Raw genomic sequence first — 22,327 nt, 5'->3', positions numbered from 1 at the left:
ATCCTGGGTTCAAATCTCGGCTCTGCCTCCTAATTCCCTTCACTCCTCTTGAGTCCCTGTGTCCTCACTTACAAAACGGGGATCATAATAAAGGCTTATCTTGCACGGCTGTTGTGATGACCAGATCTGCTGATAGATGAAAATTCCCTGGAACACAGAGAGTGCACACTTAAATCATAGCTGTTTTCATTCTCATCACTGTGGATAATGTAAACAGGGCGCTGTTAAGACGTTGGATGTGTTCTTAGGTGGATACTTAGTAAATTGGATTGGCAGCCTGTTGAGAGTGAACTGCCAAGGTCCTGGTTCTGCTATCAGAGCTGAGACCAAGCTGGGGGCGGGGACAGCTGGGCCCGCGCCAGGCACCGCGGGGAGCCCTTGGTCTACCTGATCTCATCTGTCTTCACAACCACCTGTGGGGCAGGTGTCATTGCTGTCACTTTCAGAAGAGGATTTCTGGGTCCAGAGAGCTATGGAATTTGTCCAAGTTCCATCAGGGAATGAGTTTGTAGATTCTCACAAATGACGCTGAGAAGTTACAGCAGCAGCCGCTAGCACAGGTGCCACAGAAAAGCACCGTGGGCATCTCTGCTTGCAAGGCACAAGCCCAGCCTCTCCCCCCCGCCCTTCCCATCCCAAACAGAAATGCCCCTGGAGAAAAGGGAAGCCTCCCGCACTGTTGGTGGGAATGTAAGCTGGTGCAGCCACTGTGGAGAACAGTATGGAGGGTGGTCAAAAAACTAAAAATAGAGCTGTCATATGATCCAGCAATCCCACTCCTGGGCATATATCCAGGCAAAGCTATCATTCGAAAAGATACACGCACCCCAATGTTCATAGCAACACCATTCACAGTAGCCAAGACCTAGAAACAGCTTAAATGTCCATCAACAGACGAATGGATTAAGCAGGTTTGGTATATATAAACAACGGAATGTTAGTCATAAAAAAAGAACGAAATCATGCCATTTGCAGCTACGTGGATGGGCCTAGAGATTATCATACTACATGAAGGGAGTCAGAAAGAGAAAGACAAATACCATATGAGATCACGTATATGTGAAATCTAAAATATGACACAAATGAACTTATCTACGAAACAGAAACAGACTCGCAGACATAGAGAGCAGACTTGTGGTTGCCAAGAGGGAGGGAGGCGTGGGGGAGGGACGGAGTGGGAGTTTGAGATGGGCAGATGCAAACTATTTTATGTAGAATGAATAACAACAAGTCCTACTGTATCGCACAGGGAACTATATTCGATATCCTGAGATAAACTATAATGGAAAGGAATATGAAAAAGAATATATATATATGTATTGATACATGCATAACTGAATCACTTGGCTGTATGGCAGAAATTAACACAACATTGTAAATCAACTATACTCCAATAAAATAAATTAAAAAGAAAAAGAAATGCTCCTTGATGAGGAGGCAGATTTGTAATACTATTTATCTGGACCAAGTTCCTGGCCAGACCCTGGGTACCTCTGCCACCGCGGACTCTTCCCTCTGATTCCATGACAGGGATTTAGGCACTGGAGTGGGCAAGCACTCGCCTTGGGGGTGTCTGGGGCATCCAGGAGTTAAGTTAAGGGGCATGCCTTGGTTCTGAAGCATCATGGCCTCCTTTTTCACCTTGAAAAGCAGGTTCAGCACAGGCCAGAAACTTCCTGCAGAAGCCAGTTTGAGGTCATGCTTTTTGCTTATGTTACGCTGACCATTTAATACCCGAGAAAGGGAGGAACCAAGCGCAAGCTGTGAGAGATGATTCTGTTCATGCCTTTCCCCCAGAACTAAGTCATATTGTTTCACGAAGGCCCTCAGCCTCTATCAGAGCCTCCTTTCAAAGGGCGTGCTCAGCCTGACTCCCTGCTGGAGGATGCAACTCTGGCAGGAATGCAGATGCGCTTAATAAATCCAGATGCAACTGAATTGACCACTGACAGCGAGGAGCCATCAGGAAGGCGAGCAACCAACAAGCGTCACTAACAGAAATATACGAAACCCACAGGCATGGGGCTCCACCCACTAGGTAGGACCTCAGAACCCCACACAGTCCCTTCCTTTAAGTGTTTCTGAAAGTCTTGGGGGAAAGAGTAGTCCTGTACACTCCATGCTAGGCAATTTGTGGTCACCTGCTGAGGGCTCGGTGCAGTTCTTGTGGGTGCTCTAATTACCACATCCTCTAGGGCACTACGGTCCAGTGCTCTCCACGCTGAAGCCTCAAGATGCCAAAATATCCTTCTTTCCCCCTCTGTCCTCACTGTGTCAGAGCCATGCTGGGGTCCACGCCGAATGGGGAGAATTTGTTCATGCAAGGACCATTTATTGAGCATCTGCTATGTGCCAGGAGAGTCACTGGGGAATAAATGTGACATGACATTTGTTCTTTGTGGAGTTTGTGGTCTAGTAGCTGATGATAAACAAACACATGAACAATTGTGAGGAGAGCTACTAAGGAAATCAGCAGGATGCTGTTCAATTATATAAACTCATAGGACATTGTACTTGGGGTCAAGCAGTCAGGGAGGAGTTCTCTGAAGAGGTGACATTTATACTGAGATCTAAGAGTCATCCTGCCCAAAGTAAGGGACACAGCATTCCAGGCGGAGGGAGCAGTATAAGGCGAGACCCTGAGGAACTGAGAAGAGGGGAACTGGCTGGAACACTGGCTGGAGAGAGGGGTGAGGGGTGAGATTAGAGAGAGAGGCTGGGCCAGGTCATTCAAGACCAAAGTGAGAAGTTTGGATTTTATTTTGAGCAGGATGTAATCCCCAGAGTGTTTTAAGTGAGGCAGGGATGTGAGTTAATTTATATTTTTTAAAGGTCATTCTGTTGGGCAAAGCAAGAGGGGAAGCAGAGAGAGCAGTGAGGAGACTGCAGCAGAGTTGGGGTGGGGGGGAGGTGGGGGAGGGGGTTAGGGGAGGGTCTGGGAGGGGGTTGATGAGAGGTGGATGGATTTGAGAGATATTTTGGAGGGAGAATCAACCATGCTTGCTGATGGTCTGACCATGGATATCTTGATTATTTTTTACTATAAAAATACAAACTCTGTTTCAGTGCTTTTCTCCACCAGGCACTTTACCAATTTTTTCCACCTCTGGCCCAGGGCATTGACCCCCCAAAGCTTCCTGCAGAGTCTTCCTTCCCCAAGCAGAGGTTGCAACTACCTAAATGCCCTGCGTTAGCTTCAGCTCAGCCAGGAGCCCCTCGCCACCCTAATGAACATGTAGAAATTCATCCACAGTACAAACAGCAAGAAATCAGGCCTTGCAGACCCTTTCTAGACTGTTTAGAGGAAACCAAGGCCCAGAGAGGCTCAGAGACTTACTCCAGATCACACAGCTAGCATGTAGTGAGTTTTAAAACCCCAAATGTAATTCTATTGCCATTGGATCATATATAGTAATTCCAAGAAGCATTACCTAAGACAGACCCTTAAAGAATTTGCTTCAGTAAATAGCTCAGAATTAATTTATTCAATAAACCCACTGAGCTTCTATTATCTATTATGAGCATTGGTTGTCTGTCATCTCTCACATGCCCAGCACCCAGCCAGCCTCTGAAGTTATGAAGATTAATCAGATAAAGCCCTCTACCCTTGCAACGCTTTTGGTTTTGTGGACAGAGCGGGTGTTTGGTGGGAGGATGGTAAGGATGTCTCCAAAGTAAAGGCCGGCAGTGCAATGAGACAACTGCAGGAGCAAAGACACACACAGGCTACAGGAAAGCAAACACAAATGGAGTGTAAACCCACCAAGCATATAGCAGATGCTTCTAAAGGGCTTGTTTTCAAGCTCTTTAAATGTTTTCCGCCAAGTGTACTTAGCTTATTAATTTGGACCACCCCCCAGGGCGGGCTCTGTGAGGCTAAGGTGAATGTCAACCCTGGCTCGTCTGAATGGCCCTAGATTCCAAACTGGTCCTGCAGCTCTGTGTTCCGTGCACTCGAGGCTGTGTTTGCTTCTGAATGGTCTCCCGTAACGAAAGCTCGCTCCTGGAAGAAAGAGATCACGTCTTGGGCTTTCTCTGCATTTTCTCCTTTCAGTCTTCAATAATGACGTAGCAGGGCTTCCCTGGTGGCGCAGTGGTTGAGAGTCCGCCTGCCGATGCAGGGGATGTGGGTTCGTGCCCTGGTCCGGGAAGATCCCGCATGCCACGTATCGGCTGGGTCCGTGAGCCATGGCCGCTGAGCCTGCACATCCGGAGCCTGTGCTCCGCGATGGGAGAGGCCACAGCAGTGAGAGGCCCGCGTACCGCAAAAAAAAAAAAAAAAAAAAATGACGTAGCAAATGCTTAATTTGTGCTAGATTGTAGGTGGAGGGGGGCAGAGAGCAATGACAATGACAGGCATGCTCCCTGCTGTCATGGAACTTGCAACTGGCCATCAACCATCTCTCAGCCCACAGAGGGTCCTGTTGGATTGTACTAAGTGCTACCTATAGCTTTATGACTCCTAAATCTTACCGTCAGCTGAGTGCTATCTGAGCTCCAAACTCATATATTCAACTATAAACTCTACCTGGATACACAATTTGCCCTAAAACCATTATATCCAAGACAGAATCTGGATTCCCACCAATGCCACCTCCAACCTGGTCCTCCCCGCACCTTTCCTACCTCTGTGAACGGCACATCACCCGTCTGGTTGCACAAACCCATAACCTGGGAAGCACCCTTGATTCTTCCCTTTCCCTTGGCCGCTACACCCAGTCCATCCACTGTTCTCCATCATCACCGTCACCACCAACGCTGCCATCTTTGACTGCTGTTACCACCATAGTTTCCCACTGACCTCCTCCCAGCTTCGAATCCATTCGCTACACAGTGGCCAGGTTGATCTCATAAAATGTAAACAGAAGCATATCTCTCCCCTTCTTTTAGCCTTGAAGGGATGGTCCATTGGTCTCAGAGTAAAATTCCAACTCTACAGTGACCTGCACTGGTCCTTGTCACCTCGCACCTACCCTCTCCTCTGCATAGGTCCCTCTAACTTAGATCCAGCCCATCTTCTCTCTTCCTTGGGTCCACAACACCCCTTCCCAACCTCTGTGCCTGCTGCTCTATCTCTGACTACTTCTCCCCGACCCCATTCTTTCAATACCTGGATCCCCCCCATCCTTCAGGCTTCAGTTCAGATATCACCTCCTCAGAGAAGCCTCCCCTGACTTCCCAATCCAACACACCAGCCCCCACCCTAGTGACTCTGTATTGCATCACTCAAATCCTCCCCTTTATAGCACCAAATCTTTTGTGGCCTCATGGATGTAGAATGTGGGATTCATGATGGTAGGGCTGTTGCCCGTCTTCACTAGGCAGACCCCAGGTCTAGCAGAGGAGACACTCAAATATTTGTTGAATCCAAATAGAACAACAACAAAAAGCTTCCCAGGGCTGTTCTGAGGATTATGTGAAACTGTGTGAAAGCCCCTGGCACAGAGCCAGGTTCACTGCAGGCGGCCACGTGCTCACCCAGCATCCCAGGCTCACCTGCAGATTTCAGGGATGAAAAAGGCATTATCCTCCTCCCCCGGGGAAAAAAAAGGCGTGAGAGGCGAGAGGGCAAGAAACATAGGCAAGTGCTCCTGACTACACTTGAAAGAATTTATTTTCTTAGTTTGCCTCCTTTCCCTCTTTGCAATGTGTCTATTTTTAAAGAGCTGGAAGAGCGCTACAAGATGATCGCTTCTGAGATTCAGCCCTTCTTTGTCGCCTGAGCAGCCTTCTTTCGCCTCTTTCCAATGGCTCTCAAGAAGCCACCTGTTCTGAGCCGCCTGCATCTGCCCTGCCCCCGCCTCTTCTTGCCGCACTGAACTGTACCCGGGGGCCCCTGGCTAGACCGGCTGTGTTCCTGCCCCCAGGCTGGCTTTGAAGCCAGCAGCTGTCGCTGCCTGTTTGTTTGTACCAAGGCACCACGTATGGTAACAGATCATGAATAAGAAAGAGGCCCCTGATGGCAGAGCAGCCATCTCCCACCAGCACTGACCCCTCCAGCAGCCATCTGCAAACTCCAGGCGGCCCCTCTCCCAGAGGGGCAGCAGGGTGCAGGCGACATGCACCAGAGACGGAGGCAGAACCCACTTGAGCTCAGCAAGCAGGGATCAAGCCCCTCCCTGTGTCAGGAAAGATGTCTGGGTTCCAGCCCTGGCTCTGCTGCTATCCCAGGAGAAGTGAGCAAGTCCCTTCACTTTTCTGACCACCCATTTCCTCATCTGTAAAGTGGGTATAGTAACAACCGAAATGGGTATCTAGGATTCATATTCTTGATAAAAGGCTTACCCATTAATGGTTTCATTTTATTTCACTTGTTTGGTGAAACAAATATTTACTGGGTACCCATTCTGTGCCAGGCACTATGCTAGGCATGGCAAAAATACTTGCCCAAAGAGATAAGATATCAACCTTCCTCAGGCTTGCATGGTAGGGGAGGAGGACATTCACCCAGTGATCCCACAACAAAATGTTAAGTTACAGTCATGACAGGTTCTATAAAGTACACAAAGGACAGGTACTTGGGGCATGAGAGCCTATAATTGGGGAGCGTGACCTTGAGGGTCCCATTGGAAGTAATGCTTGAACTGACATCTGAAGAAGTAGAGGTGTTGACTAGGAGAGGAGGGAACAGTGTTCTGGGGAAAGGGAACAGCTTAGACAAAACGTGGGTCAGGAGGTAGCCCAGAGATCGTGAGGGCCTGCAAGGAATCCAGTGTTTCTGGGGGTGCAGAGTGGAAATGAAATGGGAAAAGTCAGCAGGGACCAGACCTGGTGCTCCCTGTTGTCGGAGGTACAGAGGAATTGTGTCTTCATCCTGACAGCAGTGGGAAACTTTTGCCGGTTTCATCAGGGTGTCATGAGATGGAGTTTGATCTTTGCAAGGTTCACTGCTGCATGGGGAACAGATTGGAGGGGCCTGAGGGGAAGCAGGGGCCTGGAGGCCGTCGCAGGCGTCCCGGAGGAAGAGGAGGGTGGTTTGGTAATGATGGTGGCAGCAGAGCTGACGAGAACGTCCTGGTAGCTGGCTGCACAGGTAGGGTCGGGTAGGGAGGGGTGGGGGTGAAGATGGATAGGGCTGCAATTCACAGGGAGAGACAGGAATTACCATCTCCACTCTAGAGATGAGATAATGAAGCCTCAGAAAGGGGAAGGGGACCACTTCCACTTCCAGGCTCACAGCCAGTCTTCCAATTCAGAGGTTCTATCCCCAGGGGAACAGTGTCAGTTATCATTATTTAGGCAAGTACCAAGTGGCTGAGTGAAGACTGGTCCCCAAGGCCAGGGTTGGCCTCTTTCCCAAGGTTCTTGCTCCCAAAGGTGAGGCGGGCAGCCTCCGGGCTGACCCAGTCCTGTCCTCAGCAAATGCCGGATCTTCAGCCAAACCCAAGGAGGTCAGCAGGGGTGGGAAGGAGACCAAGCTCGAGGGCCAGCTGGAGACAGGACCCAGGCCAGGTGGATATGATGAGCTCTGGAGGCCTGCAGACCTGGGTACAAGTCCCGTCCTTGCTGCCTTCTAGCTATGCGCCCCCTGACGCTGCCAAAGTCTTCCTGACATCTGACCCGAACTAAGAAGTATTCCACCAAGGCTGTGAGCCCTTGTAACCCAGGCTGGGCTCACCGGAGACACAGCTGCCCTGTCTCTCCAAGGACGTCCTCTGATGGGGCAGATTCTTGTGGGCATCAGGGACAGAAGGAGGGCAGGACATCAGGCAGAGGCAGACGGAGGGGTCTGCTGAGTGGGGAGGACTTTTTGATCAAGACATTGTTTGAACTTCCCAATGCATGGTGATAATAAAACACAAACTGATTTTAATCCATTTTATTGTTTTTAAACTCTCTACAGACAATGTAACTCTTCTTGCCTGAACTCAGAGGAGATGGTTCCCCACCACCCCTGCCCCTGTGATGCCAGATGCCAAGGCCCCCTCTCCTACCTCCACCTTCTCTGGAGAGCAGAGGAGAAGCTTACCTTGACTCCTTGGGACACAGACATGATAGGGCCATTTATTCACTTATTCAACAAATATTTATGAAGCCCTGCTACATGTCAGGATCAGCGTTAGATGATGGAAATACAGGTATCTGTTAGACATGATACTGCCCTTGAGAGAGGCTTATTCGTTCATTTCCCCATTCACTCGTTCATCCAGTATGATATTAATTGAACACCTACTGTGCCCAGCATGGGAACTGTGGCCCCTCAGTCAGGTTATCTAACTGGGATGGTTAGACTTTCTCAAGGAGATGCCTTCAAGGTGCTTCGGCTCTCCTTTGCAGGACAAGTGGAAGATAGCTAGATGAAGAAGGGGAAAGGCATCTTCCAGATGGAGGATCAACCCTGGTAAAACCCCAGAGCTATGAAACAACTTGAGGTCCAAGGAGCCATGAATACTTCTACATGGCTGGAAGAAGGGTCCACCTGCGGCGCCAGGCAGGAACAGGGCCAGAGAGAGGGCAGGGGCAGATCATAAAGGGCCTTGAATGCTAAGTCAAGACGGGGAACTTTTTACTAAAAGCCATGAGAGAGTCACTGAAGTGTCTTAGGCTGGGTGGAGAAAGGGGGTAACAGGTGGGGACAACCGTCATCAGCTATCACAGAGATGTGGCTGCAGTGGGGGCACGGAGGGGAACACAGGGCACTCAAGACAGGGAGCCCAGGTAGGAAGCTGTTCGGAGGCCCGCATGGAGGAGGCAGGGGGATGGAGGGGAGGGGCGTGTCCAAAGACATCAGGAAGGTGAAATCTGTGAGACGTGGCTTGTCAATTAGTTATTGTCAGAAAATGCTGCAGACCAACCACTCCAGATAATGTCTTAAAGCAACATGGGTCCCAGATCAGCTAAGAGTTGACTGACCCAGCCTAGGCTCGGCCAGGCTTGGCTGGACTTAGGCGTATATCTGTTGTTGGCTGATATCAGCTGGGCCTGCTCAGGGCAGTTTGGTCCTGCTCCGTGAGTCCCTTCCTCTTTCTCCTGGCACCAGTGGGCGTGCTCTTCTCATGGCAAGGAGGGCAGAGGCACAAGAGCACAAGGCTAACCAGCCAGGAACTTTACCAGCCTTTAGTTAGGTGATACCCATCAACATTCCATTGGGTAAGTCATAGGGTGGAGCCCGAGGTGAAGCGGTGGGAGCTATATTCCACCTTTCTGGAGGAAGAACTGCCGAGTCACATGGCACAGGGCATGGACTCAGGGAGGGGTGAAGAGCTGGGGTGTCATTCAAGCTATTTCTTGCACCACATCAGGGCTGGGAGGAGAGGAAGGGAGTTCATGAGTTTCTTGCCAACAATGGGGTACATATCAACCCAACTACCTCCGAAGTTTGGATCTGTTCCACTCTGGACCTCAAAGCCCAATCAGGAATTAAGCCAGGGACAGGGGTCGTCTCAGATGCAATGTCTATGCAGCCCGCCCACCCTGCACTGAATGTTCTAGGGAAAGAACCGAACCCTCAGCACCATACCCCACCCAGACCTTCCCGGATCTTTCTGCCAGCCCTGGCCTGGGCTCCCCAGCTTGCCTCCTGGAAGACTAGCTTCCCTTCTCACTCAGACTGTGTTGATTACACATTCTGGAGTCTTGTTTTCCTCCGTGTGGGCAGAAACAGTTGCACAACTGCTTCAATCCTGCTAACAGAGGTGTGGGTGGGAAAAGAGATGTGTGTGTTGGGGGCAGATGGAATCTACTGCTTCCATTCTTGGTCTCACTGGGATCTCCTCTCCCCCTCTGCACACACGTCCTCCTCTCTGGCTGACCCTCTAGACCATCTACCTGATTTCTCCAACTGCACAACAAATGAGAAGAAGATTTAATCTCCCCCAGGGGTAACCCTGAAGGAAGGAAGCACAAGTGGCCTGTACCTGGCTGGCCCAAGTGGGTGACCTGGGGGATGTCATTTCCCTTTTCTGGATCTTAGTTTTCACACCTATAAAACAGTAACATTGGTCTAGTGGACACTTAATGTTGAACAAACACTCATAAAATGCTTACTAAGTGCCCTGCTATCTTAAGTGCTTTGCAAATATTTACTCATTTAATTATCATAACAACACTTCAAGTCACCTCTATTTTATGGCGGGGAGACTGAGGCACAGAGAGGTTAAGTAATTTCCCCAAGGGCACACAGCCAGGGAATGACAATATCAGGACTTCAAGCCAGGCAATCCAGCCCCAGAGTCCACATTTAACCACCATATTACGCTGCCACTTGCTTTACTCTCCTCTCCAAATTTCTGGAAGTCCAGAAAACTTGCCTCTTGGAGTCATGCCTGTCCCACGTCCCTCTTTATTTCCTTTTAAATAGGTTTTATGGGCTGCATTGTGTCCCGCCCCCCACCAACCAAAATATAATTCAAGTCCTAACTCCTGGTATGTGGACATGACCTTTTTGGAATACGGTCTTTGCAAATAAAATCAAGTTTAGATGAGGTCATACTGGATTAGAGTGGGCCCTAATCAGTGACTGGTGTTTTTACAGGAGAAAGGAGGGGGAGATTTGGAGACAGACACATCAAGACACAGAGATACCCAGCTGTGTGGAAACGGAGTTAGAGATTGGAGAGATGCAACTACAAACATAGGAACGCCAAGGTCATAGCCACCCCCAGAATCTGGAAGGGGCAGGAAGGAGTCTTCCCTAGTCTTCAGAGGGGTCATGGCCCTGTGGAGACCTTGATTTCAGACTTCTTGCCTCCAGAATTGTGAGAGAATAGATGTCTTTTCTTTTAAGTCACCCAGTTTGTGGTCGTTTGTTACAGCAAGCCCTGGGAAACCAATACAATGGGTAAGGAAGTCTTGAAGGTTCCAAGCAGAGACAGCTCCGGAGAGTAACTCCAAGCTGGAAGGCTTCTCTACCCTCCCAGGTCGTGTCCCAGATCCTCTGTCTCCTGCCACCTCTTATGTAGCCACTCAACCTGGCTGACCTTGATTCCTGGAGAACTTTGGTCCTGAAATGCAAGTCCAGGCTGGGGAAGGCTGAGGAGAAAGGGTAACCAGTGGATATGGAAACTGAATGGTGCGGGGACAGAGATTCTGTACTTCGTGGGGGCTGAGAATTGGGTTTTGGGAACCTTGGGGGTGCGGAGGCTTGGAATTCTCAGTGGCCCTGCCCCTTAAGCCCAAGTCCCTTACCTCCAGGAAACTGGAACTCTCTGAGCTGCAAAGTGGCTCAAAGCCACTACAGGAGCCAGTGACGTCACTCCACCTCAGTCTCGCAGCTGGTCTAGAGCAAGGCTGATTCTGCCCACTGCACCGGTGATGGTGAGGATGAAATAAGACAGTGCTTGTGGAAAGGCTTTAGAGGACAGTTGAGTGGGACAAAAGCTGCTTGGGAACCCTTGTGCCTCTTCCCACCTGACCAAGTTCCTGGACCCTTGAGTCTCATCATTCCCTTCTTTAAGCCCTGGACCCAAAGCCTAGCTCATCGTGGGTGATCATAGTTTCAGTCTGAAGTGAATGATGCCTTGCATCTTGGTTAGTCTCCATTTTGACGAAGGCAGCATTCCATCCCCCGTCATCACTTCTACTGGTGACTGATCTCACACCCCAGCAGGCATTCAGAGGTGATCCAGGCAAAATGACCAACTCGGAGAAGTTCATTTGCCCACAAGCTAGCTCCCCTTCCTCTCCAACCCTCTTGCATTCCCTCTGCCCAGCAGTACCCACCCCCCCGCCACATACACACACAATCCCTCCCTCCAGACGGTTCTCCAAAATTCTCTTGCTGGGATTTCCCGCTCAGCTGTCTGACGCCTGCAGTGATGTCTACCGGGGGTTTCAGGCAGACATTTAATGAAGGTCTGGTGGGACTTAAAGCCCTCAGGGATCCTAAGATATGACTCCCTAATGGTGGAATCATTGATTCTCAGACTCCTGGCTGAGATCACGTGTCATCTGTTACCCTGGCAGGGAGCTCCTGCACCCAACACGGTGTCTCTGCTCCCTTCACAACTTTCTACCTCACGGCATCCACCCACCGCCCCCATCCCACTCTCAGATGCCACCCTACTTAGGCAGTGAGTCCAGAAAAGGGATGGGTCATCTGCCCTGGATGTAACCCGATGTGTGGTGAAAGAGGCAGGGTGGAAAGGTGGAGTCAGACAGACCTGGCCTCGAATTTTGACTCTTCTACTTGCTATGTGGTCTTGGGCAAATTACTTCACCCCTCTGAGCTTATTTTTTTTTAGTTTTTATTTTATATTGGAGTATAGTTGATTTACAATGTTGTGTTAGTTTCAGGTGTACAGCAGAGTGATTCAGTTATACATATGGGTATATCTATTCGTTTTCAAATTCTTTTCCCATTTAGATTATTTTAGAATATTGAGCAAAGGTCCCTGTGCTATACAGTAGGTTCTCGTTGGTTATCTATTTTAAGTATAGTAGTGTGTATATGTCAATCATTTTGAAATGAGGAGCATAGCAACTTCCTCCCAGAGTTTGGTATAGAACAAGATCCTGCACCTCTTCCGGGCTTTGCTTGCAAGTGTCTGGCACGCAGTGATAGCTACAAAAGGCCAGTGGGGTGTGATGGAAAGTTCCCAGGCATTGGCATCTGACAGGCAGGAATTTGAATCCCTACTCTGTCATCTCCTAACTGTGTGGCCTTGGGTAAATCACTCCACCTCTCTGATCACAGTTTCTCTATAAAACTGGAATAAAGCCCCTGTTCCTGGGTGTGGCCCTGGTCTCAGGCAGAAGGGCCCAGGACCCAAGCGGGCCCTGTCCAGTGCTGACTCTCCTGGTGGCAGCCCCGTTCCCCAGGGAGGGGCTGCCACAGGCATGTCTGTCATCGCTGGCCAGGCCCTTTCCATCAGCCCCAGTAGGAATTAGCAGAGGCTGCTAAGTGGCCTCCTGCTTTCCCTTGTGCTCTGGAGAATGGGGGGAGGGAAAGGGTGAGGGGGGAGCAGCGCCAGCGGTGTGTGCGTCGGGTGATTGTCATGGTTACACTCTGACAAAACAAATGGCTCTGCTTCCTGCAGGCCATCTAAACAGCCATTGCAATGTGGGCATCACCCAGCCGGCTGCTGGGGCCTCGGACGCTGGGCTTGGCACTGGAGCCCTGCCCTGGGCGCCCCCTCCAGCAGCTCTGGGCACAGGGAGGCAGCTGCTGGGGCTGTGGACAGAGGGAGCGTTTGCCCAGACAGTGTCCTTTCTGGGGCAAGGTAAGGGCTGGTCCAGCTTGTGTGAGGGTGCGGACCCGGCAGCTGGGCTGTCCCGAGTGTGTGTGTGAGCGTGTGTGTATGAGCATGTGCATACATCTGCATGTGTACGTTGTGTGTTTGCACTAGTGGGATGGGAGATCCGCCAGACACAGGGCTCAGGATGCTCCAGCAACAGAAGTGAGAGATCACACGACCACATGTTGCTGCCCAGATTTCCCCTTTCCCCTCTCTCTCTGTCTCTCTGTCTCTGTGTCTGTCTCCCTCTCTCTCTCTTTCTCCCTCCCCTTTCTCCCCACCTCCCAACTCCTTCCCCTCTCTCTCCCTCTTTCTAGAGCTCTCTCTCTCTCTGTGTCTTTTTTCTGTGTGTGAATCTCTCTGTATCTTCGGCTCCCTGTGTGTCTCTGCCCCCTCCCCTCTTCCCTGACACCTGTTTCACCATCTCCCTGTCCCCCATAGTCTCCTGTCTGTCCTCCGGGGCCCCGGGGCCATCAGGAGCTCTTCGGGCCGTCCTCCCCTGGCTGCCGGGCTCGTGCCCGCTGCCCTCCGGGTGCCGGGCGTGTGACTGTCCCCAAAGCCAGGCGCTAGCTGATCGTGCGCCCTTCTCAGGGCCCCACACCCCCGGCTCCTGCCAGGTAAGTGGAGCTGCAGGAGGGAGAAGGGGTCGGGGGCGGGTGAGAGGCGGGCAGGCTGGGGATGCGGGTGGGGGGACTGGCACCCGCGCGCAGCGGTGGCGTCTGCAAACACGTCAAGCCCGGGCTGGAAGTCCCGTCATAACATCTCCCGCAGCAGCGCCAACAGTCCCAGCCGGGGGCACCCTCCGCAACGCCCGCCCAGCAGAGGCGCAGACCGGGGCTTGGCGGGGCCTGGGGGGAGTAGACGCATCTCCCCCTTCCCCACCTCCCCTCCTAGAGCCGCAGGCACCTTCCTGTCTCTGTTCCTACCGCCCGGTCTTCCTTTCTTTTTTGAAGAAGACTTAAGAGCAGGCAGAGCGCCCTTCCTCTCCTCCTCTGCTGGCATAGAAACCTGTTCCCTGCGTTCGCCTGACTTGGGATCTGGGCAGAGGCTCGGAGGGCCCTGGATGAATCCCACCTTCCTGCTCAGGGGTGGAGGGCAGAGGGCACAAAGCCTCCCTCCGTTAGCTGGAATTGAGGGGGGGGCTTGGGGGCAGGGGGCCTGAGCGCCGGGGGGTGTGGTGACCGTGGGATGTGTGCTCCAGAAGATACCAGCACTGTGTGTCCCTGGAGGGTGTGAAGGGTAGGGAGTGAGCCTCAGGGGTTGGTAAGTGCATGGGTAAATGTGCTGGCGTGTGTAGGGGTACATGGATGGGGTGTCCTGTGTCTGCTGGTGTGCCAAGATCAAAGAGTGTGGGCCATGCGTGTGTGTGCATGCACACACATGTACACATGCCGGCAGTTGTGGATGGAACTTGACCCAGAGGTTGGCGGCCAGGATCCCCGAGGCCTGACATGTTGGCCGCGTGCAGTACCTGTCACCCAGCCTTGGTTAGCTTCCCTCCCCAGGGACGGTGGTCCTGTCGTTTCCAGTCCAGCTCCCCACCCCAGGTGATGATCCAGGGCCCCAGGGAGGTGGGCACTGTGTCCTGATGGGTGGCCTGCAGACCCCACTGCTTTTCTGACATGAGACGGGCCAAGGGTCCTGGGCTGGGAGGGGGGACTGGGGTGCAGAGCATCCTCTCCAGCCTTAGGTAACTTAGGGTCGTAGGAGACCAGCCCCAAATCCGGGCTAGTTAAAGCTCTAAGGGACTCCAGTCACTGGCCATTCGTTTGCTACCTGGTGAATGCGCTGCTAGTAAAGTGGTCCTGAGCCCAGAGGGAAGAACAGCGTTTCCCTCGCTGAGCTGGGCTCGTTCGCTGGCTGCCTCTCTCTACCAAACATATGATGCTGATTGCGGTTCTGGGGGAGGCCGCTCCACAGGGAAAATGGACACTCCTGGGGGAATGGGGACAGCGGAAGAGGCACCCAGGTGCTCCAGGTCAGCTCTCCTTCAGGACCCTCGCCTTGGGCCCGTGCTCAGATTCAAATTGTCCTCTCTGCTGGGTGGGTGGGTCTCTCTTAGCACGCCCTGGCCCATTCCCTCCAACTACATAACGAGTGGCCAAGCTGACAGGTTTCTTGTGGTCTCATACATGTTCACAGTCCAGCCAGACTGGGAAGGGGGCTTGGGCCATGCCAAGCAGAGTGTCACCATAAACAAGAAGTCAACAGACTTCCCTTGAGGCATGGGGAACAGTCCAGTGGGATCAGTGGACAGAATGTGGCTCCAGGTCACCAGGAGTGCACAAATCTTTTCATCCCATTAAACTCCTTTAAGAGCATGTGCCCATCGGGCACTGCCTGGTGAAAATCCAGCTGGAACCCTTCCCTAACCTGTGCTCTCTGGGGTTACTCACCCAGCAGAAAGGCTGACCCATGAAACCCTCTGGAAGAGGGGGCTGGGGCTAGGGGTGTTCAGTGTGGAGCTGAGAAGGCTTCCTGGAGGAGGTGATGTTACAGTGGGGACCCGGAAGAAGCGGTGCAGGGATGTGGACACATGGATGGATAAAAGGAGCAGAGGAGCTTTCATACTTGGCCAGAGGTGTGAGTACAGGCAGGGTCGGGAGGGGCAGGAGGTCTTGGTCAGCTGGTATCAAGTAAGTCGGTTGGCATGAACTAAACCACCTAAGGTGGAAAGAGGGAAAGGAATAAAAATCACTCATCACTGGGTGCCCACCTTATGCCAGGCTCTGTGCTGGGCATTGCGGTCTCAAGTGGGGAGAGCAAGGTTAATCAATTACCCAAGATGATATAAAAGAGCTCCCATGACAAGAGCTCTTTGATTTGAGGTCTCTTCAAGCAGCCACGAGGAGAATGCCTAGGGGCCTTACAAGAACGCGAAGCCCAGAGGTGAGGGCCAGGCGGACAGAGGCAGCTGGGAGACATCCACTCACACGCTGGAGCAGGGCAGGGGTCAACCATTTTGGGAGGGAACAGAGAGCAGAGGAGAAGCCCTGAGATTGGACCTTGAGGAATTTTTGCCTCCAATGGCCAGTCACTTGCCTCACTTTAGCCCTGGCCCTAAGGGATGAGTCTCCAAAAGAAACAGAGAAGAGGCAGCTGGAGGGAGGGGACCAGAACTGAGTGTCCTCCCTGCCTTGTGAAGTCCCCTTACCAGGCACCTTCCCTATGGTATTTTATTTCATCTCCACTTTACAGATGATGAAACTGAGTCTTGGAGAGCTCAAAGAGCTCAGTTGAAGGTCACATAGCAAATGACAGAGTCATTTCACCAGAAATGAAGTGAGAGATGTGGGCAGGTCCAGCAGACAGTTTCTGAGTTATGTGCTACGTCCTGGGTGCCCTGAGAGGAAGGGACATGAGAAGGGCCTCGTGCCATCCTTTAGAAGAGATGTTAGGACCACCCCACAGATGATTATCATAGCAGGATGTGACTGAGTGAGGCTGTGTCCTAGGGGACTCAGAGGAGGGAGCAGTCACACCCGGATAAAGGGATGAGGAAAGGCTTCAGGGAAGAGGTGGGACTTGACAGGACCAGGAGGATAAGTAGGTTTAGAAACACATAGATGGCACAAGGGTGCTCTGGGTTGAGGGGAGAGCATAGCCAGGGCATGGAATAGGGGAAGGGAGAGCAAATATTCTGTTTTTTCAGGAGCATAGGGTGAGAGCGGAGGAGTGATATGGGACCAGGTTTCAGAGATGGATTGCAGGTAACCATCAGGGAGGCTGGATTTGATATGCGGTTGGCCTTCAGTTAAGGCTGTGGACAGTGTGGAGCAGAGAGCACAGGGATCAGGTTTGAACCTCGGGGGGACAAATGGACAAACCCAAGGAGCTGAAATCTCACTGCCCGAACCCTCACCGGGATCCAGGGGCATCCCAGTCCCTAGTTTGAAAACCCTTTGCTGGATTCTTCTCCCTCTTCCTACAACCACACTAGGGATCTAACTGTTGGACCCAGGACACTGGGTAAGTGGTTCTTTCAGTGAGTGCCACTCTGGAGATAGTGAAAGACACAGGGTCAGCACGGGCAGCAGGAGGGCATGCTCCCAGCATGGCCGGAAAGGGGGCCGTGGGTGAGGACTCGGTCTACCTGCTTTGCTTGTACAGACCTCATGCTGGAATCTGAGTAATCACTATCTGAGACCCCACAAATGTGAGGCTGTAAGTTAAAAAAAAAGTCACCATGTTAGAAGAACCTTAATGAACTGACCACTTAGAAAGTAGTCCCGGGGCTTCCCTGGTGGCGCAGTGGTTGAGAGTCCGCCTGCCGATGCCGGGGACACAGGTTCGTGCCCCGGTCCGGGAAGATCCCACATGCCGCGGAGCGGCTGGGCCTGTGAGCCATGGCCGCTGAGCCTGTGCGTCTGGAGCCTGTGCTCCGCAGCGGGAGAGGCCACAACAGTGAGAGGCCCGCGTACAGTAAAAAAATAAAAATAAGAAAATAAAAAGTAGTCCCTACATGAACAGCTCTCCTTGCTCAATGCCAGCATCAATCCCTGCCCATCACGTAACATCCACGTCCATCAGGTTCTCTTTGGTAGTTGGGTGGGGTCAGCAGTTGACCATACGATGCCAATGGACTGCACGGTGAAACTGCAATCCTGTAGAAGTTGTGGATTTTAATGACACCAATCAAAGGGGGCAATGGAGGACACTTCTAATCCCACACAAAGTCATAGACAAACAAGAACCTGGCAGAGGTAGGCCAGTTAATAACACAAGGAGAGAAAATTGGCCACAATGAGTTCATGATAGGAAACTTAGTCATTATGCCGTGACAGTGAAATATGAAATGATAAAACGTCATGTCATGCTAGCATATAATGTTCAAAAATATTACCAACCCCAACCCAATCAATACTTGCTTTGTTCTTTGTTCATTGAAAATTTGAGCATGTGGTTGTACTTACAATCTTACTTTGATAGTGTTAGTTTTTATTTTTAGTTTCATTTCTTACAATAAAATCCCAGCTGAAAACTTTTCTCCACTCACCATTTCCTATGAAATTTTCTATCGTCTTTTTTTTTTTTTTTTGCGATACGCGGGCCTCTCACTGTTGTGGCCTCTCCCGTTATGGAGCACAGGCTCCAGACGCGCAGGTTCAGCGGCCATGGCTCACGGGCCCAGCCGCTCCGCGGCATGTGGGATCTTCCCGGACCGGGGCACGAACCTGTGTTCCCTGCATCGGCAGGCAGACTCTCAACCACTGCGCCACCAGGGAAACCCTCTACCCTGTGTTAAGTGGATTCACTTGGCCCCTTTCTGCTCCAATTGTTGTGGAAATATGGAGACCTTATGTGGTCAGTGTTTAATATTTGTAAAGTTTATGAATGAATGAACGAATGAATGAACGAGTGAGTGAATGCCATGCACTTAGCTTTTCAAGTCTCTTGCTTCTGCATTGCCCGCCTCACCTTAGGTCATTCCTTCATTTACTCAGCATTTAATTAGCTCCTGTTGATTGCCAGGCACTCGGCATACAACTGTCTACAAAATAGACAAAAATCTCTGCCTTCATGGAGCTTATGTTCTAGTGGACTCACTGGCAAATCTCCCCTTCCCCCACCTCTTACTCCCTTCCCAATAGTGCGGCTACTGTCCCTGGGACCATATGTGCTCAGAGACCCATGTATGGATCGACTCGGTAAGTTAGACGAGGTGATGCTATAGTAACAAGCAGCAGTGTTTTCATTCTTGGTTGTGCCGCACATCCTGGGGTCAGGCACGTTGTCACAGAACTCAGTCACTTTTCGGTCCAGGATAACAGAGGCTCCTCGTGGACACGTGTCTCCATGATCACCCTGGCAGGGAACAAGACATGGCCAATTGCACACTGGCTTTTACATCTTCTACCTGGAAGTGACCCACTTCACTTCCACTCAGTTCATTGGCGGAAGCAAGACACACAGCCACACCTTCAGAAGGGCAGGGAAGTTCAGCCTGCCGAGTGCCCAGAGGAGGAGAACCAGAAAGATCTGCCCAACTGCATGAAGATCACACTCTGGCTTCTCCAAGAGGGGGGCGGCGTGGCCTTTAGGAGGACGTTAACGGGAAATTGGGGGAAGAGGAAAGGTTATCTTGGGTTGGATCCCTTTGAGCATCTTAGCTCCCGGTCCTGGCTGCCAGCTCTGATCAGCAGATACGAATACCTTGTAGCCAGCAGAGCTTGCTTTTGCCACTCTCAAGCCCCAGTTTAGCAAAGCAGTAGGTTGGTTTTCACAGGGTCTTAGCTTGTGCTGCTGTAACAAAAATACCATAGACTGAGTGGCTTAAACAATTTACTTCTCATAGTTCTGGAGGCTGCTTGTCTGAGATCAGGATGCCAGCAAGGGCAAGTTCTTGGGGAAGGACTTCTTCCTGCTTTACAGACAGCTGGGCACTTTCTTGCCGTGTGCTAACAGGGTGGAGAAAGAGAGCTCTGGTTTATTCCTCTTCTTGTATAATCCCATCATGGGAGATTCACCCTCATGACCTCATCTAAATCTGATTATGGAAGGCCCCACCTCCAAACACCATCACCCTGGGGGTTAGGGCCTCAGAATATGAACTTAAAGGGACACATTCAGTCCACAGTATAGGGGAAGCTCTGCTACAGGAGCTCCAATTCTGTTCTGTTACTTCCCCTCTGAGCCTCAGTTGCCTGATCCTTAAAATGGGGATAATAATCTTTATTTTGTCCCGACTTAGAGAACTCCAATTAACTCATGGATGTGAACGTGCTTTGATTATAAATCGCTTCATACGAGGCAGGAATGCTCTTTCTTATTACTTTTAAGGCTTGGTGGTGGATTTGAGAGGGTAAGCTGGTCAGGGATCAGAGCCCCTTCACTACTTTTAATTCTATCATTTCAATTCTTTGAACCTTGAAGCGTTTTCGAAGATATCCCCTTTCTAAGAGATTCCTCCGGCCTTGACCAACTTTGTCCCTCATCCCGTCTTCCCCAACACAGGACAAAGCTGCCCACTTTAACAGTCAGCCCCGTTTCGTTCACACAGCTTTAGCTTGGCCCCTGAGCCCCTAGCTGAGTCAGACACACTGTCCAGACTCGAGAAACCCTTTTCCTCCAGGCCAGGCACTGTGCTTGGCACGTCACACACATGGCTTCGTTTTGTCATAATGACGCTAGGATGTAGGCCTCTAATGTGTCCATTTTACAAATCAGAAAACTGAGGCTCAGAGAGGTGAAGTCACGTGTCCATGTTACTTAGAGATGCAAGTTAGAGGCTGGCTTCAAACCTAACTCTGCTGGGACTCCAGAGGCTGAGCTCTTGACCCTCAGGCTGGGGGACTCCTGCTTCCTTGCCTCTGGTTGGTTTCATCTCTGTTGCTGACGATCCCACTTTGTACCTTGGATGGGCTTTTCTCTGGTTTCTGTGGATTTGGCCAAGGCAGCACGGTAAATGCAGAGACACCAGAACAAGACTGCCGCGGTTCAAGTCCCAGACCTACCACTTACTAGCTTTGTGACTTTGGGCAAGTTTCTTAACCTCTCTTAGGTTCACCCAGATCATCTGTTAAAAAAAAAAAAAAACTTATAGGGTTAGGGGGAATCAGTGTGATAATCGACATAAATTACTCAGCACAGTGCCTGACTCAGTGACAGCTTGTTACAAGTGTCAGGAGCCTCTAAATTCTCTCTCCTTAAATCTGGGTGGCAGTGGGGAGCTCTGTATCCCAGACCCATCGTCGTCAGCTGTCTCCCTGCTCCCTGTTAACTGTCAGCTGGCTCTTTACCACCAACAAAAAAAGAGACACTGCAGACCCCTTCCGAGGTTCTCCTGCAGTAAGTTGCCCCTTGAGATCCATTTGGAGGCCTCTGTGTGCAGCCACTATGGTCCATTTGCCTCTTGGTTCAGAGATTTCCGGTGGGAGTCACCTCAATTGTGCTGACTCTGCAGGAGAAGAGCCATGGGGCGGATCCATCGTCTGTGCTCAAAGCACGGGGAAGGATGTGCCCCATCCCCACTCCCATCCCCGCCCTCCACTCCTGGAAGGAACATCAGAAGAGCGGGAGCCAGTGGGATGTGGAACCTGGGAGTTTTTCCCCAATCCATACAGAGGGAACACAGACCCTGCGTAAGAGCAAGCAAGTTCCCAGCGGCACTGACTGGGCCTTGGCACATGGACCTGGCTAGCAGGCAGCAGGGGGACTCCGTTAACAATCCAGGTTTTGGAACCAGACTGCTTGGGTTCAAATCCTGACTGTACTATGACTTGCTGTGTGACCTTGAGATTTACTTAACCTCTCTGAGCTTTGATTTCCTCTGCTGTAAAGTGAAGATGATCTGCTTCATAAGGTCTTTATGGGGATTAAATGAGATAATCCTCCCAGGCACTCCAGAAACACTGGAGTGCTGCCTCTGGGCATGTACTCAACAGTCAGACATGTGGCCTCCTTCAAATGAGGAACCAATGACCAGCTTCAGTCGCCTTAGAACAGCCGCGAGTACTTGATTCCTTCCGGAATGGACTCTGGACTGTCAATTTGGGAAAGGGGGACAGGATTAAATCTCTAGCCCCACTTCTTCATGCTGTTTGATGAAGACCCCAAGACCCAGGTGGAGTTGAGAGGTGACTTCTTATTTCATTCTGCAAAAAAATATTGAGGGGGTGATAAAGCCTTATGGTTAAGACATCAATCTCTGAAGCTAGAGTCCAAATCCCAGCTCTACCACTTATGAGTATATCACCTTGGGCAAGGGATATAACCACTCTGGCCTCAGTTTCCTCATCTGAAAAATGGGGATGATAATCATGCCTACTTCACAGGGTTGTCCCGAGGGTTACTTGAGCGAATAATGAAAAGCATTTAGAATAACACCTGGTAGGTGTTCATTGTTCAATATATGTTAGTTGTTATTCTTTTTAAAGAACTGTTTCAGCCACTGCTCTGTGTGCTGGGAAATATAACAAGGAACCAGATGGCTTTGGTCCCTACCCCCAGGGCATCCACCCTCAGGGTGTTGGACAAAGACAGACACTAAGCCAGCAGCCACCAGTCTTTCCGTCCCACCGGCTGTGCTGTGTGCCAGGCCTGAGAGGTGGGCACAGGCTGTATGTGTGACAGCAGGGTCCAGTCTGGGGCCCACGTGGAGTGCGTGGCAGAGCTGGCACTCAGGCCTGGGGGCCTTGACCTCCTGTCCAGCG

This window comes from Grampus griseus (assembly GCF_964374135.1).
Source record: "Grampus griseus genome assembly, chromosome: 1".
NCBI classification, from domain to species: Eukaryota; Metazoa; Chordata; class Mammalia; order Artiodactyla; family Delphinidae; genus Grampus; species Grampus griseus.
This window is presented reverse-complemented; position numbering follows the sequence as displayed.